Genomic DNA, 11,864 nt, shown 5'->3' with positions numbered 1-11,864 from the left:
TTGAGCCAATGACGGTATGTGGCCTGATGTGCCAAAATTAATCATCTGGTTCTGACCTTGCCCTGCCGGCTGTTGCACATGCTGCACTGATGATCTAGGATTATACTATATCTGATTCATAGTAGTACCTTGAGCTTGCTCAAATGAACTCTGAACTACCTGGACATCATCATTACTAGCTAGTGCTGCTTCTTGATGGCTGATAATGACTTGATTAGTCCCCTAGGTCGACGGATGTAGAATGTTGTAATAAGCCGGCCCAACCTAATCAACTAGAAACCCATGAAACACCTCCTTCATGGTGTTGTGGAATGTGTTCAAGAAACATAATGAAGTTTCTAAACAATTGGTACACCTCCTTCATGTCGACCCAACATAATGAAGTTTCAAGAAACCCATGAAATACCTCCTTCATGCCGGCTTCCATGAAGAAACGCATGTCTTCAGTTTCATCTACATCTGTCTGCCCATGCAATAGAACTCTTGGTTGTGGATATTTCTGAACAATTGTATTGTCATGTGTTTTGGTGTAGGACAACAAACACTTATTCTGAAATTCTTCTATAGCTTTGGTGATGACATCTTTATCTCCATCAGGTAGGTCTTCATAAGATACCATAAGGATGTCATTGTTATTGTAAGCCACCATGACGATTGTGGGGTTCCACCGGGCGTGTCAGAACGTGTGTCGGCATGAAAATTTCATCCTGTGCTGGGGCACACGATCAAGCCGGAAGGGTCTGCTCGATGGAGTTGTAGATCCGTCTGGCTTCAACGCAGGGGTGGTCGATCCTACGTACTCCTCCCGAGACGTGCCAATCAATTTGACCCTAAAATTGACAAGGAGAGAAAGCTAATTAGTAATTTAAGGCGGAACATGTCGATGTTGCCAGACAGTCCCGAATGTGCGGCTCTGAGAGCCGATGTAGAAGGAGATCGACTAAATAGCCAATTCTAGCATACTCATAAGAATAAATCAGTTAAAGCTCAGAGAATTATGGAAGAAAATCAGTTATCATTCAGGATGAGTATCATTATTTAGACAAATATTAGTCAATGGCAATAGGATGTAAACACTAATCAGTTTATGCTAAACCAATGACTGCAAGTAACATAATCCCTTTTTTATATGAAAATTTAGCCCATCATCATTTAACAATTTAATAGAGATAAATCTATGAACATATTAGATCTCATCTATCGCTATGACCAGTGGGGCATGAGGCAGAATTATGCAGGCTATAGAAATAGCAATAGATTCGACGACCCTAACTTATTACTAATATCAGTGGGGCATGAGGCAGAATCATGCAGGACGTAATACAATAATAAGATCATGGGGCTAACACATCTTTGAACCTATCTTTACTTCAATGATCTCATGACGTGAACTGCATATGTGAAACACTCGATATTGGCTAAAATAGTCAATTCGGGCATAGCGCACAATTAAGGTCATGCCCTATCAGGAACAGATCTACCAAATAATGATTCCCACTCCATGGTGCTAACAGTGGGGTGTGAGGTAGAATCACACAGGCCGTGATAATGGGCCATGGAATGGTTTTCGTTAACCAATAGATCTATTCAAGACCAGACATGCCTTCACTACACACTATGCACGATCAAGATTGACATAAAACAACCGATAAAACATAACTCATCGTTTAAGGTGTTGATTAGATCAGTTTAGATTAATAAACAATGGGTTAAATAGGATATAAGGCCGATCTAGATCAATCCTAATCGGGCGAAGTGATATTGCTGTAATTAAATAAATAATGAAAGCAATAAGCAATATCGGTAACTTAATGAATCTATCCAAAGGACGCCACCCTTAGATAGAGCCAATAACTTGGCCTTAATCTAGTTCGAGCAGTGGAGGTCGACCAGCAGCCTTACTTGAACTAAATAAGAATCGATAACTAGCTTATACCAGAGTCGCAGTGGAGGTCAACCAGATCGATGCAGCCATACGAACAGAAGTATAAGCCATGACGGTACTTACAGACAAGTTAGAGGTCGGCCGGACCGATGCAGCCCTGCTCACTGAAGAACTCACCAAGATCTACTCTACTCCTACTCCTAAGGGTTGGCCAGAGCTGAAAAAAGTAAGTAACTTGTATTTGATTGATTGTGTTGTTCTCTTACAATAGCTAGGGTCCAATATTTATACCTGGAGCCTAAACATGAATCCTACTCGAGCATGACTCATTATAATCTTCGGTATAGAAGAAAACATTCCTAATTAAAGATAACTTGGACCCTAATCTTTCCCTTTTTGTAGAGTCCGATATGTAGTTTCCTAGCGCCAACCATAGCTCATCATCGTTATCTGTTGACGTCATCCAAAGAGATCTGATTCTAGAGTCATATCTGAATCAGCTGATATCGATCCTTATGCAATCGATTCCTTGATTGGCATAATCTTGGAAACCTTCGAATTCCTGCGTTCTTCTCCTAAATTTTGGTGTAAACACACACGTAGCAAACCACAGTTTATCCTTTATCAAGCTTCTTCACTTCCTTAATGGTGTTATCTTGATGATGTTGGGCTTGCTCCGTTTTGCCTTTTACTTGAGTCAAGTCCTTTGTAAGGCGAGCCACTTCTTGCTTGAGTTGCTCATTCTCCATTGCGACGTCTTGTGTGCATGTATCTACAACAACTTTCTCAATACAAACTTGGTTGCACAAGGGTGAGTCTAAACATAAATAATTGCAAGAAGTAGAAGCATCCTTTTTAGGCATGTCAAAGATAGAACTTTTCTTTTTAGGTGTCTTGGTGAGGGTTGTACCGATGGCTTCAAGATTAGCAACTTTATTAGTTAGCTCATCACAATGTTTGTACATGGTTTCCATTTTAGCAAGCAAACTTTTATAAGCATCTTGTGAGCTAGCTAACTTTTCTTTTAATTTTTCATTTTTCTTTACAAGTTGCTCATCATTGATTGTGCAAGCATTTGTTGTTGCACTAGCCTCAAGTTGCTCAATTTTAGTAGATAGTTCAATATTGAGATTAGCAAATGTCTCATATTGTTCAAGCAAGGTTTTATATGCTTCTTGTGAACTATCTAGCTTTTCTTGCAATATTTTTAGCTTCTTTTCTTGGCTAGGGCAAGCCTTAGCATATTTAAGATTTTCTTGCATGAGTTCATTAAGAGAAGGCATTTCATCATCACTTTCACTCTCACTAGAGGATGAGCTTTCATTACCTCATGCCATAAGGCACACATGAGAAGAGCTTGATGATGAGTGCTTGTGGCCTCGCCTCTTATGATGGGCTTCTTCTTCACTTGAAGAATCATCCCATAACCTTATTGATGTGAGGGCTTTATCCTTGCATGCCTTCTTCTTTGTCTTGGGTGTGGGCTTGTTTGGACAAACTTCCACAAAGTGCCTCAACTCACCGCATCCATAGCATCCTTTCTTTCTTTGCTCATTTCTTTGATTGGTGAAGATGAAATCTTGAATTTGGATGGACACACCCTTAACAATGAGCCTTTGGATCATCTTCTCCACCTTGTTGATAAGTTTGATTGATTCTTCATCAAGGTCAGAGGTGGAGGAGGAAGATTGATCATCATCACTTGAATCATCATCATCATCATTCTCATGAGGAGCTTGAGCTTGAGCTTGTCTCAACTTGCTTGCCCTTCATCTTCTTTTTCTCACTACATGCGAGAGCTTTGCCTTTGCTTGATGATGAGGCTTCTTCTTGACCCATCTTCCATGACATTTCAAATGCCACTATCTTGCCAATGACTATGGCCAGGGTCATGGTGCTCAAGTCCTCCATGTTGTGAAGGATGGTGATGATGCTTGCATATTTCTTTTGTGGTAGCATGGAGATGATCTTCCTAACGATGTCCGCACCATCTAGCTTCATTAATCCTATTGAATGGAGCTCATTGATAATTAGATTCAAACGAGAATACATATCATGAACAAGCTCATCATCATTCATTTTAAAGGAATCATAATTTTGTTTAGCTAGACAATGTTTTTGCTTAGGGACATTAGTTGTGCCATCATGGAGCCCTTGGAGTTTTAACCAAATTTCATGTGCCATATTTAAAGTGAACACTTGGTTAAACACATCCATGCTAAAAGATTCAAACAAGCAATTTTTAGCTCTAGCATTGAAACGAATTTCTTTTTCTTCACTATTTGTGGGTTTATCAGGATTCTTAATGGGCTTCATCCCATCATGAGTGACTCTCCAAACACCCAAATCTACCACCTCAAGGTGACAAGCCATTCTAGCTTTATAGTAGGGAAAGTTAGTGCCATCAAAGTGCGGAGGCCTAGAGGTTCCATCCCAACCACTCTAAATGGCGTCGGCTCAACGACGGTAAAGCCAAAGGTCCAAATTGAGCCAACCGGCTTTGATACCACTTGTAAGTTACCATGACGCCTAAGAGGGGAGGCGAATTAGGCAACTTAAAAATCTACTCTAAACTATGGCTTGTTTTTCTATCCTTAGCAAAAACCTATGCAAAAGATAAACTATCTAAATGTGCAACTATGGTTTTGCTAGTGTGTTGTTATCTCTACCATAAAAAGGAGTTATGCAAACAAGGTTTCAAACCTATCAACTAGCCTATCACTAAGCTAGGAAAGTAAAGCACAAACCAAGATTGCAATGTAAATGCGGAAGCTAAAGAGTAAGGTAGAGATATGCAAACTCCCATCGATGACTCTGGTATTTTTACCGAGGTATCAAGAAGCACGCAAGCTTCCCCCTAGTCCTCGTTGGAGCCCCTCGCAAGGAATCCCTCACAAGGGCCAAGCTCCTAGTCAGGTAACTTCGTGGATAGCCCTGGGCCTTCCCCATGCGCAAGTGGGTCTCCGGTGCCTTCTGACAAGCCTCTCCCGGACCGCTCCCCGCCGTCTCCACTATCAATCTTCTGGCCGAACCGCTGCGGGCCTTGTTCCCTTTGGTACACGGTGGTAGCCACACCACAAATGCGGTTGGTGTGATCTCGCAAGACTACAAGCCCCTCCAATGTACAACAATGGTGCGTGCAAGCACCGAGTGGTAAGAGGTGTGCAAACCTAACTAAACACTAGGCCTAAACCCAGAGCAAGCGCATAAGCGGTGGTTAATCAACCTAAGCATTTCACAAAGCACCTACGCTAATCACCTAAAGAATCACTAAGCACTATGCAAGTGGAGATCACTAAAATGGTATATCAACACCCTTGGTATGTTTCCTCAGCTCTCCCCTCCTCAAATGGCCGGTTGGGGGTCTATTTATATGCCCCATGGAGAAAGTAGTTGTTGGGGATAAAACAAAGCTTTCTGCTACTGACCGGACGCTACTGCCATCCTGACTGAACACATCCGGTCGTCCTAACCATTGAGCGTGTGCATAGTGATCGGACGCACTGCCGAGTCCGGTCATCATCGACCGGACACATCTGGTCAGATTTGTGCCGCTCTAGAACCTCTCTGGACATGATCGAACGCTACGCTTTGTGCGTCCGGTCATCTAGTGCCGTAGTGTCTAGTCACTACCTCGCTCAGTGTCCGATCACTACTGTTGATGCCTGTTGTTGCCAAGCAACTGATCGGACGCATTCGGTACTCATAGGGCCACGTCCGGTCACCTCTGTGGAGCTTGTTTCTTTGTGATTTTGCGTTCGACTTGGTTCCTATCTTCGTGCTTAGACTTTGCTTGATATCTTGGGTCTTCTCTTGTGCTTCTAGGGTCTTCCTTATGGTGTTGATCATGGGATCATCATGTCGCCTTCGTCCAAGTCACGTCTTGTACTCTATTGAACTATAAAACAATTACTTGCAAATTCATTAGTCCAATTTGGTTGTGTTGGTCATCAAACACCAAAATCCAAAGTATATGGGCCTAGGGTCCATTTTCCTTACAACTGCCTCCGCTGGCATTGGGGAAGATGTGGCAGAAAATGTTGGTGGAGGCTCTGCTTCTATTGCCACCAGCACGGAGGGTGATCAATCTACCACCTCTGCTAAACTTGGGGGTGATGACTTTGTCGAGACTACCCTCCAAGGGATGGGTGGTGGTCCAACTGCTGAGGCCTCTATTGTGGCGCTGATGCCTGGTATCCTAGGCAATGAATCATCTAGTTCTAAGGGTGAGGACTTTGGCGGTAGTGGTGCCTTCCCATCTGGAGACATGGAAGTTAGGAGTGCGGGTCACCGCCGTTCTACGAAGGCTCCTCTGGTTGAGGAGTCTGAAGATGAATCTAAACATGAGCCACCTCCGGTCCGGCCTCGGAATGCAACGCCTCTGATTTGTTCACGCTAGAAGAAGGACATTGAGGTGGATGCCGTGAAAGGTATTTTATTTTTAAGTAAGTGTTTTCTCGCTTTTGTTTTGCCTTGTGTTTTCACTTTAAGCTTGCTATTAAACTTTGCTTGCCTTTGCTTTTTTAGGTGACCTGGCTAAGGCTATGCAGACTTCGTTGCCCAGGGAATTGCCTCTGAAGGCTAATTTGGATCTTGCCCGTGTTGGTTTGGGTGCTGTGCCGAAGGCACTGCTATTGGTGGGAGGAGCTGGGCCTTCGAATCCTAGCCACGCCAGTGGCGAAGGTTTGGTCATTTCATTCTTTCTTGGTTTTTCTTTATTTTTGTTCGGTGTTACTGACATATGTTGATCAGCTTTTCTTTTCAAGAAGCTCTGCGGATACACTAAGTGGGTGGGCGGAGTACCTCCAAGCTCTTTACATGGAGATAGGAGGTTGATTGCGGCCTCTGCTCTTTGATTTACATTTTTGTCTTACGTCGCTTATGTTTGCTTTCTTGCTGGACCGTGCTCGCCACCACTTCAAGAAGGTGAACTTCTACTAGCTGCTGTGATACAACTTGGAGCAGCAATGTTTGGTGAGTACTATTGTTTTTTGGTTTGGGTACTCTTTCATTTTGTGGTACTGATGTTTGCCTCTGCAGAGTCACCAGGTCGAGGCTTTGGAGGAGCGAGTGACATAGGAAGTTGTCAACCGCGACATCGCCATTAACGCCTTGAAGAAGACACACTTTTCTAGATTTAGCTTGAGCCCTGCTACCGTGAGATTGGCAAAGATCTCTCTGAGATCTACAATGTGATCCTCTTCATTCTTGGTCATCACCACAATGTCATTGACATAGAATATAATGTTTTTCTGTAGTTGTGGACCAAGAACTGCCTTGGTCATCCTGGTGAAGGTTGATCCTGCATTTTTTAGCCCTTCTGGTATTCTGACATAACAATATGTTCCAAAGGGAGTAGTGAAACTTGTTTTCTCCTCATCTTCCTTGTTGAGCCATATCTGGTGATATCCTAAAAAATAGTCTAGGAGTGAAAACTATTTGCAGCCCATTGTCTTGTCGATGGAGGTATCTATCCTTGGCAGTGGAAATGGGTCTTTCTTACAAGACTTGTTTAGATCTGTGAAATCTATGCACATCCTCATTTTTGCACATTTTTATTTGACACTAGGACTACATTGGCCAGCCACTTAGAATACTTTACTTCTCTGATGACTTTTGCATCTAGCAGCTTTTGCAACTTGGCCTTCGCCGCTAGAATTCTATCTTCTAACATTTTCCTTTGTCTCTGCTTTCTTGGCTTGATTTTAGGGTTGATGTCAAGCGAGTGTTGTATGATGTCTCTACTAACTCCTTTTAGGTTGGAGGCTGACTAGGTGAAGATGTCTTTGTTCTTGGCCAAAGTTTCTATGAGCTCTGCTTCTTCTTCCTTGGAGAGATTACCTCCGATGGTAACCTTCCTGTCTGGATTGCATCTTCTAGCGGTGCTGACTTTGTTTCTTTCTAATCTTTGAGATCTATTTTGCCCTTTGGCATATCCAAAGGCTCCAAGATGTTGGTCTTGGCTGAGTCAATAGAGTTGATATTGCGCCGTGACTTATAGATAGCTCTTTCTATGTTTCTTGCTTTCTTCTGATTGTCATGAATTGTGATGATGCCATGTAGGGTTAGCATTTTCATACATCGATAACCCATGTGGATGGCTACATTGAACTTGTTTGCAAAGCCTCTGCCGAAGATGACACTGTATGGGTAGTCGAGATCGACTACATCGAAAGTGATGTACTCTGTTCTTGAGTTTTGTTGAACTCTGAAGGATACTAGTAGTGAAATTTTTTCCTAGGGCATCAACACTTTTCCTCCAAACTCAATTAGAGGGGAGTCCAGAGGCTACAACTAGCTTCTGCTCAACTTCATTTGATCGAAGGCATTGACAAAGATGATGTCTATGGAGCTGCTTGAGTCTATTAGAACTCTGTTGATTTCCTAGCTTGCTATGTTGGCCTTGATGACCATGGCATCGGCATGGGGGTAACTCTCTAGATTAAGGTCTTGTTCTAAAATTGTGATTAGTGTCTTCGACCAGTCTGAGTAGCGTACTGGTCCTTGTACTGCTATATTGTTGACTAGCCTGAAATGGTCTTTTTTCTGCTTCTTTATCTGGAACTCCATCGAAGAGCCTCCGGCTATTGGCAATATTATGCCAATGGTGGGCAACGGTGTATGTGGGTTGAGCTAGTTTCTTGGGTTGGGTTCATTTTTGGGAATAGTCAGTTGTGGTGGGGGTGGAGGCGGAGGTAATGCCTCAAGTTGTCTATTGTGTACTTGAGGTGGCTGGTTTGTCTCAATGAATGTTATGTGCGGAGGCCTTGGGTTTATATAAGTGAGGTTGGGTTCTGCACGCTAGTTACTAGCTTGCCTTTGCTGCTAGGTGGTTGGTTGCCATGTAGGTAAGAAGTTTAGATAGTAGGCGGCTGCTAGAGTGGAAGGGTGAATTTGAGTGGAATTTAGGCTTGGGTGCATTGGGCAGTATTGTTGCTGAGGGGGTGCGGTGAAAGTGTGGTTTACCTCTCTTGTGGGTTGTTGTGGCGGAGGCTACGGATTTCCTCTATTCTTTATCCTCTCTTGGGTTTCCTTGGCATCTGGGTAGTCCTTGGTGATGTGCCCCTTGTTTTCTCCATGAAAGAAACAGTACTGCCATCGTTGCCTTTGGTTTTGGTTCTTGTTCCAATTCTCCCCTTGGTCGTATCCCTTGCCTTCATACTGCTTCTGAGGCGTGTTTTTTAGACCTGCCTTTGATGCCTGCTGCCCTTGCTGGTTGCTACCTTGTTGTTCTATATTGAACACCTATTGATTTGGCCCTTGCTGCTACTGAGCATTCCTACTGTTTCATTGGTATTGTTTGTTCTGGTTTGCTCTTCCAATCTTCTGCAAAGGTCCTTATCGCACCTGCAATATTTCTCGAATTCACTATATAATTCCTTGATGGTCCTTGGCTTTTCCCTAGCCAAGTGGGCTGCTTCAATGACCACATCTTCTGGGACAATAGGTGCCTTCACCTTTAGCTGCTCGAATCTTTGGAAATAATCCTTTAGTGCTTCTCCTTGATTTTGTCTATGTCGCGTGCGGGATAGACCACGACAGCTACATGATCCTTTTAAAGGTCAAAGTGACAGGGAACACCCCATGTGGCAAACCAACACACATATAACATCCAACATCATGCCTAAACAACAAGGGTGTCAAGCTTACACAAAATTATATACTTCACCTACCATATATAACCATTATTATATTATCCCTCCTAGGTTCAGCTCTCCGATGACTCGCTCGGATTTTTATCAGAGTTACACGGTAGTTCATCTTGGACTCACCCAATCCAAGGTCTACTTATGCAACGGTGAATAGAGCGCTACCACACACCCATCAGGCCACAACACCGGTAAAACAACTTAACGACAGCACCGTGAGTACATTGCATACTCGTAGGACTTAATTCCAATGTATAGTATTTGGTGGATGCATAGGGTGATTATCGGGCATTTGTATAAGTGCGGAAAGCGATGGTATTCATTAAGAGTATGGCATGCTATGCTCAACATTAGAAGTAAAGGTATTTAGCATCATTAACCAAAGGGCTCATAATCCATCATTCATACTATCATGGGTGTAGAAAGAAAGAACAATTGAATAGATCAATCCCGAAGGACTCTAGGCTTTTAGGACTCTGTAGAGGTGTACAACTGTACCGACACAGAAGAATGGGACTAACCACCATACCCTATGCACAAGGTAAGGGTTGCCTCACGTCTCCTAACCTTTCCCTAATCTGGCCCAAGTGTCACATGAGAGGTTTGACTGGGTTCCCGGTCAATGTTCTGGACATTCCCGACCGACGCCACCCACCTTGCTAGTTTCACAGATAAATTGGTTGCAATTAGTTACTTGGCTTGTTGACCCCATCCATGACATGTGGTCTATACAAGTGGTTACTTGGACTTATGTATCCCAATACATGGTCCTTACTACTCCATGAGCTACGTTGTCTGAGATCCCACACTCACGACGACCTATCCCTCGCATGAGCAAGATATTCCAAGTTATCATCAAGATTATCATATTAGAAACATTAGTCCTTAGCCAGATTAGTTAGGTAAGTCAAGTTGTACCCTTATTAGTTTTAGTACTTAATTATCCAGGTGTTGCATCCTACACGCGTGAGTATGAGTTCCCTTCTCATGCTCGACTTCTACTGTTGCCCAAGCAACTAAGCAATATGCATTAAGCGTTCCCATTCCCATTGTTTAGGTGAGAGGCTTCTACATATTATTAAGCTACTCTAGGTGTAGTGTAGAGGTGCTCATTATCCAAGACTATATGTAATGCATAACTCATAATGCGACTTGATAAGTATCCAAAGTAGGGTTCATAATAGTGGGGTGCCTGCTTGGGTTTTGCCACTCGAATGAAGTCGAAGTTGTAGACGACAACTCTCACATGTTCCTCACACTACTCAGCTCCTAAAAGAGAACAAGGATCGAGACTGAGGACAACTGAGGAAGACTTAGGAACATAGCTTGACCTAGAGCTCGGGATAGAGGCTTCTTCCTATGGCTCTACTATTGCCCTTGTGGAAGCTATGCTTAGCTTAGTGCTGGTGACTCCTTGGGTAAGATGGCTGAATAGTCCCATACTCTTTGTATGTTGTCAGACACTCTGTCCTAGCTGACGGACACTTTGCTATGCTAGGTGCTGAGATGGGTTGTCTCTAGGTTGGTTCTGCTCGGGCTGTCGGATACTCCGTGGGAAACACGGATACTCTAGTAGGTTTTGGGTTCTCTCGGGTTGCCGGGTTGCAGTTCTCTATAATTCACCGGATGCTCCGTCATGAGTGATGGATGCTCCGGTGCCGGCTTAGTGCTCTCTAGTTCCCTGGTTGTGCACCTCTATAATTCGGTGGACGCTCCACCGTGGGTGGTGGACACTCCGCTGTGCCGCTCATAAATGAATTCAGTCTATTGGTGGCTAGACTCAGGATTGGCGGATACTCCGTCCTAGTGATGGACGTTCTATCAGTCGGGTGATAGAACCTATGCTCTTGGGATTCAAGCCTAGATATGCTCAGTTGTGATCTATGCATGTGCGAGATATCTCTAGGATAGTTTGGGTAGTTCACTTGGCTCAAGATAGCTAAGGTTAGAGCTTGTTTTGCTAAGTGTGGCTAGGGCTTTAGGATCAAACTTAGAGATACAAGAACTCGAGGATGAACCATGAGATTGGGATAAAACCTTGGCTTTGAGATCTAAGAGCTTCCGTAGCAGGGTTGAAGATCCAAGCTTCCTTCACTCATACCTTCTTCATCCAAACTTGGCTTGTCTCCATATGGACTTCCTCTTGCAATATACCAAAAGGGATGGATCAAAGGACTATCCATGAGGTTGTTGGATGAATGAGCTAGGTAAGAACTTCTTGAACTTACTAACACATGATGGGATACTACCAGCAAGAGATCTCCAATCTTGCACACAAATCCATGGATTAGATCATTGTGTGAAGAATCTAAGAAATGAAGATGTGTCAC

Source organism: Miscanthus floridulus, chromosome 9 (assembly GCF_019320115.1).
Source record: "Miscanthus floridulus cultivar M001 chromosome 9, ASM1932011v1, whole genome shotgun sequence".
NCBI classification, from domain to species: domain Eukaryota; kingdom Viridiplantae; phylum Streptophyta; class Magnoliopsida; order Poales; family Poaceae; genus Miscanthus; species Miscanthus floridulus.
The sequence above is the reverse complement of the archived record's forward strand: the minus strand, read 5'-3'. Positions refer to the sequence as shown.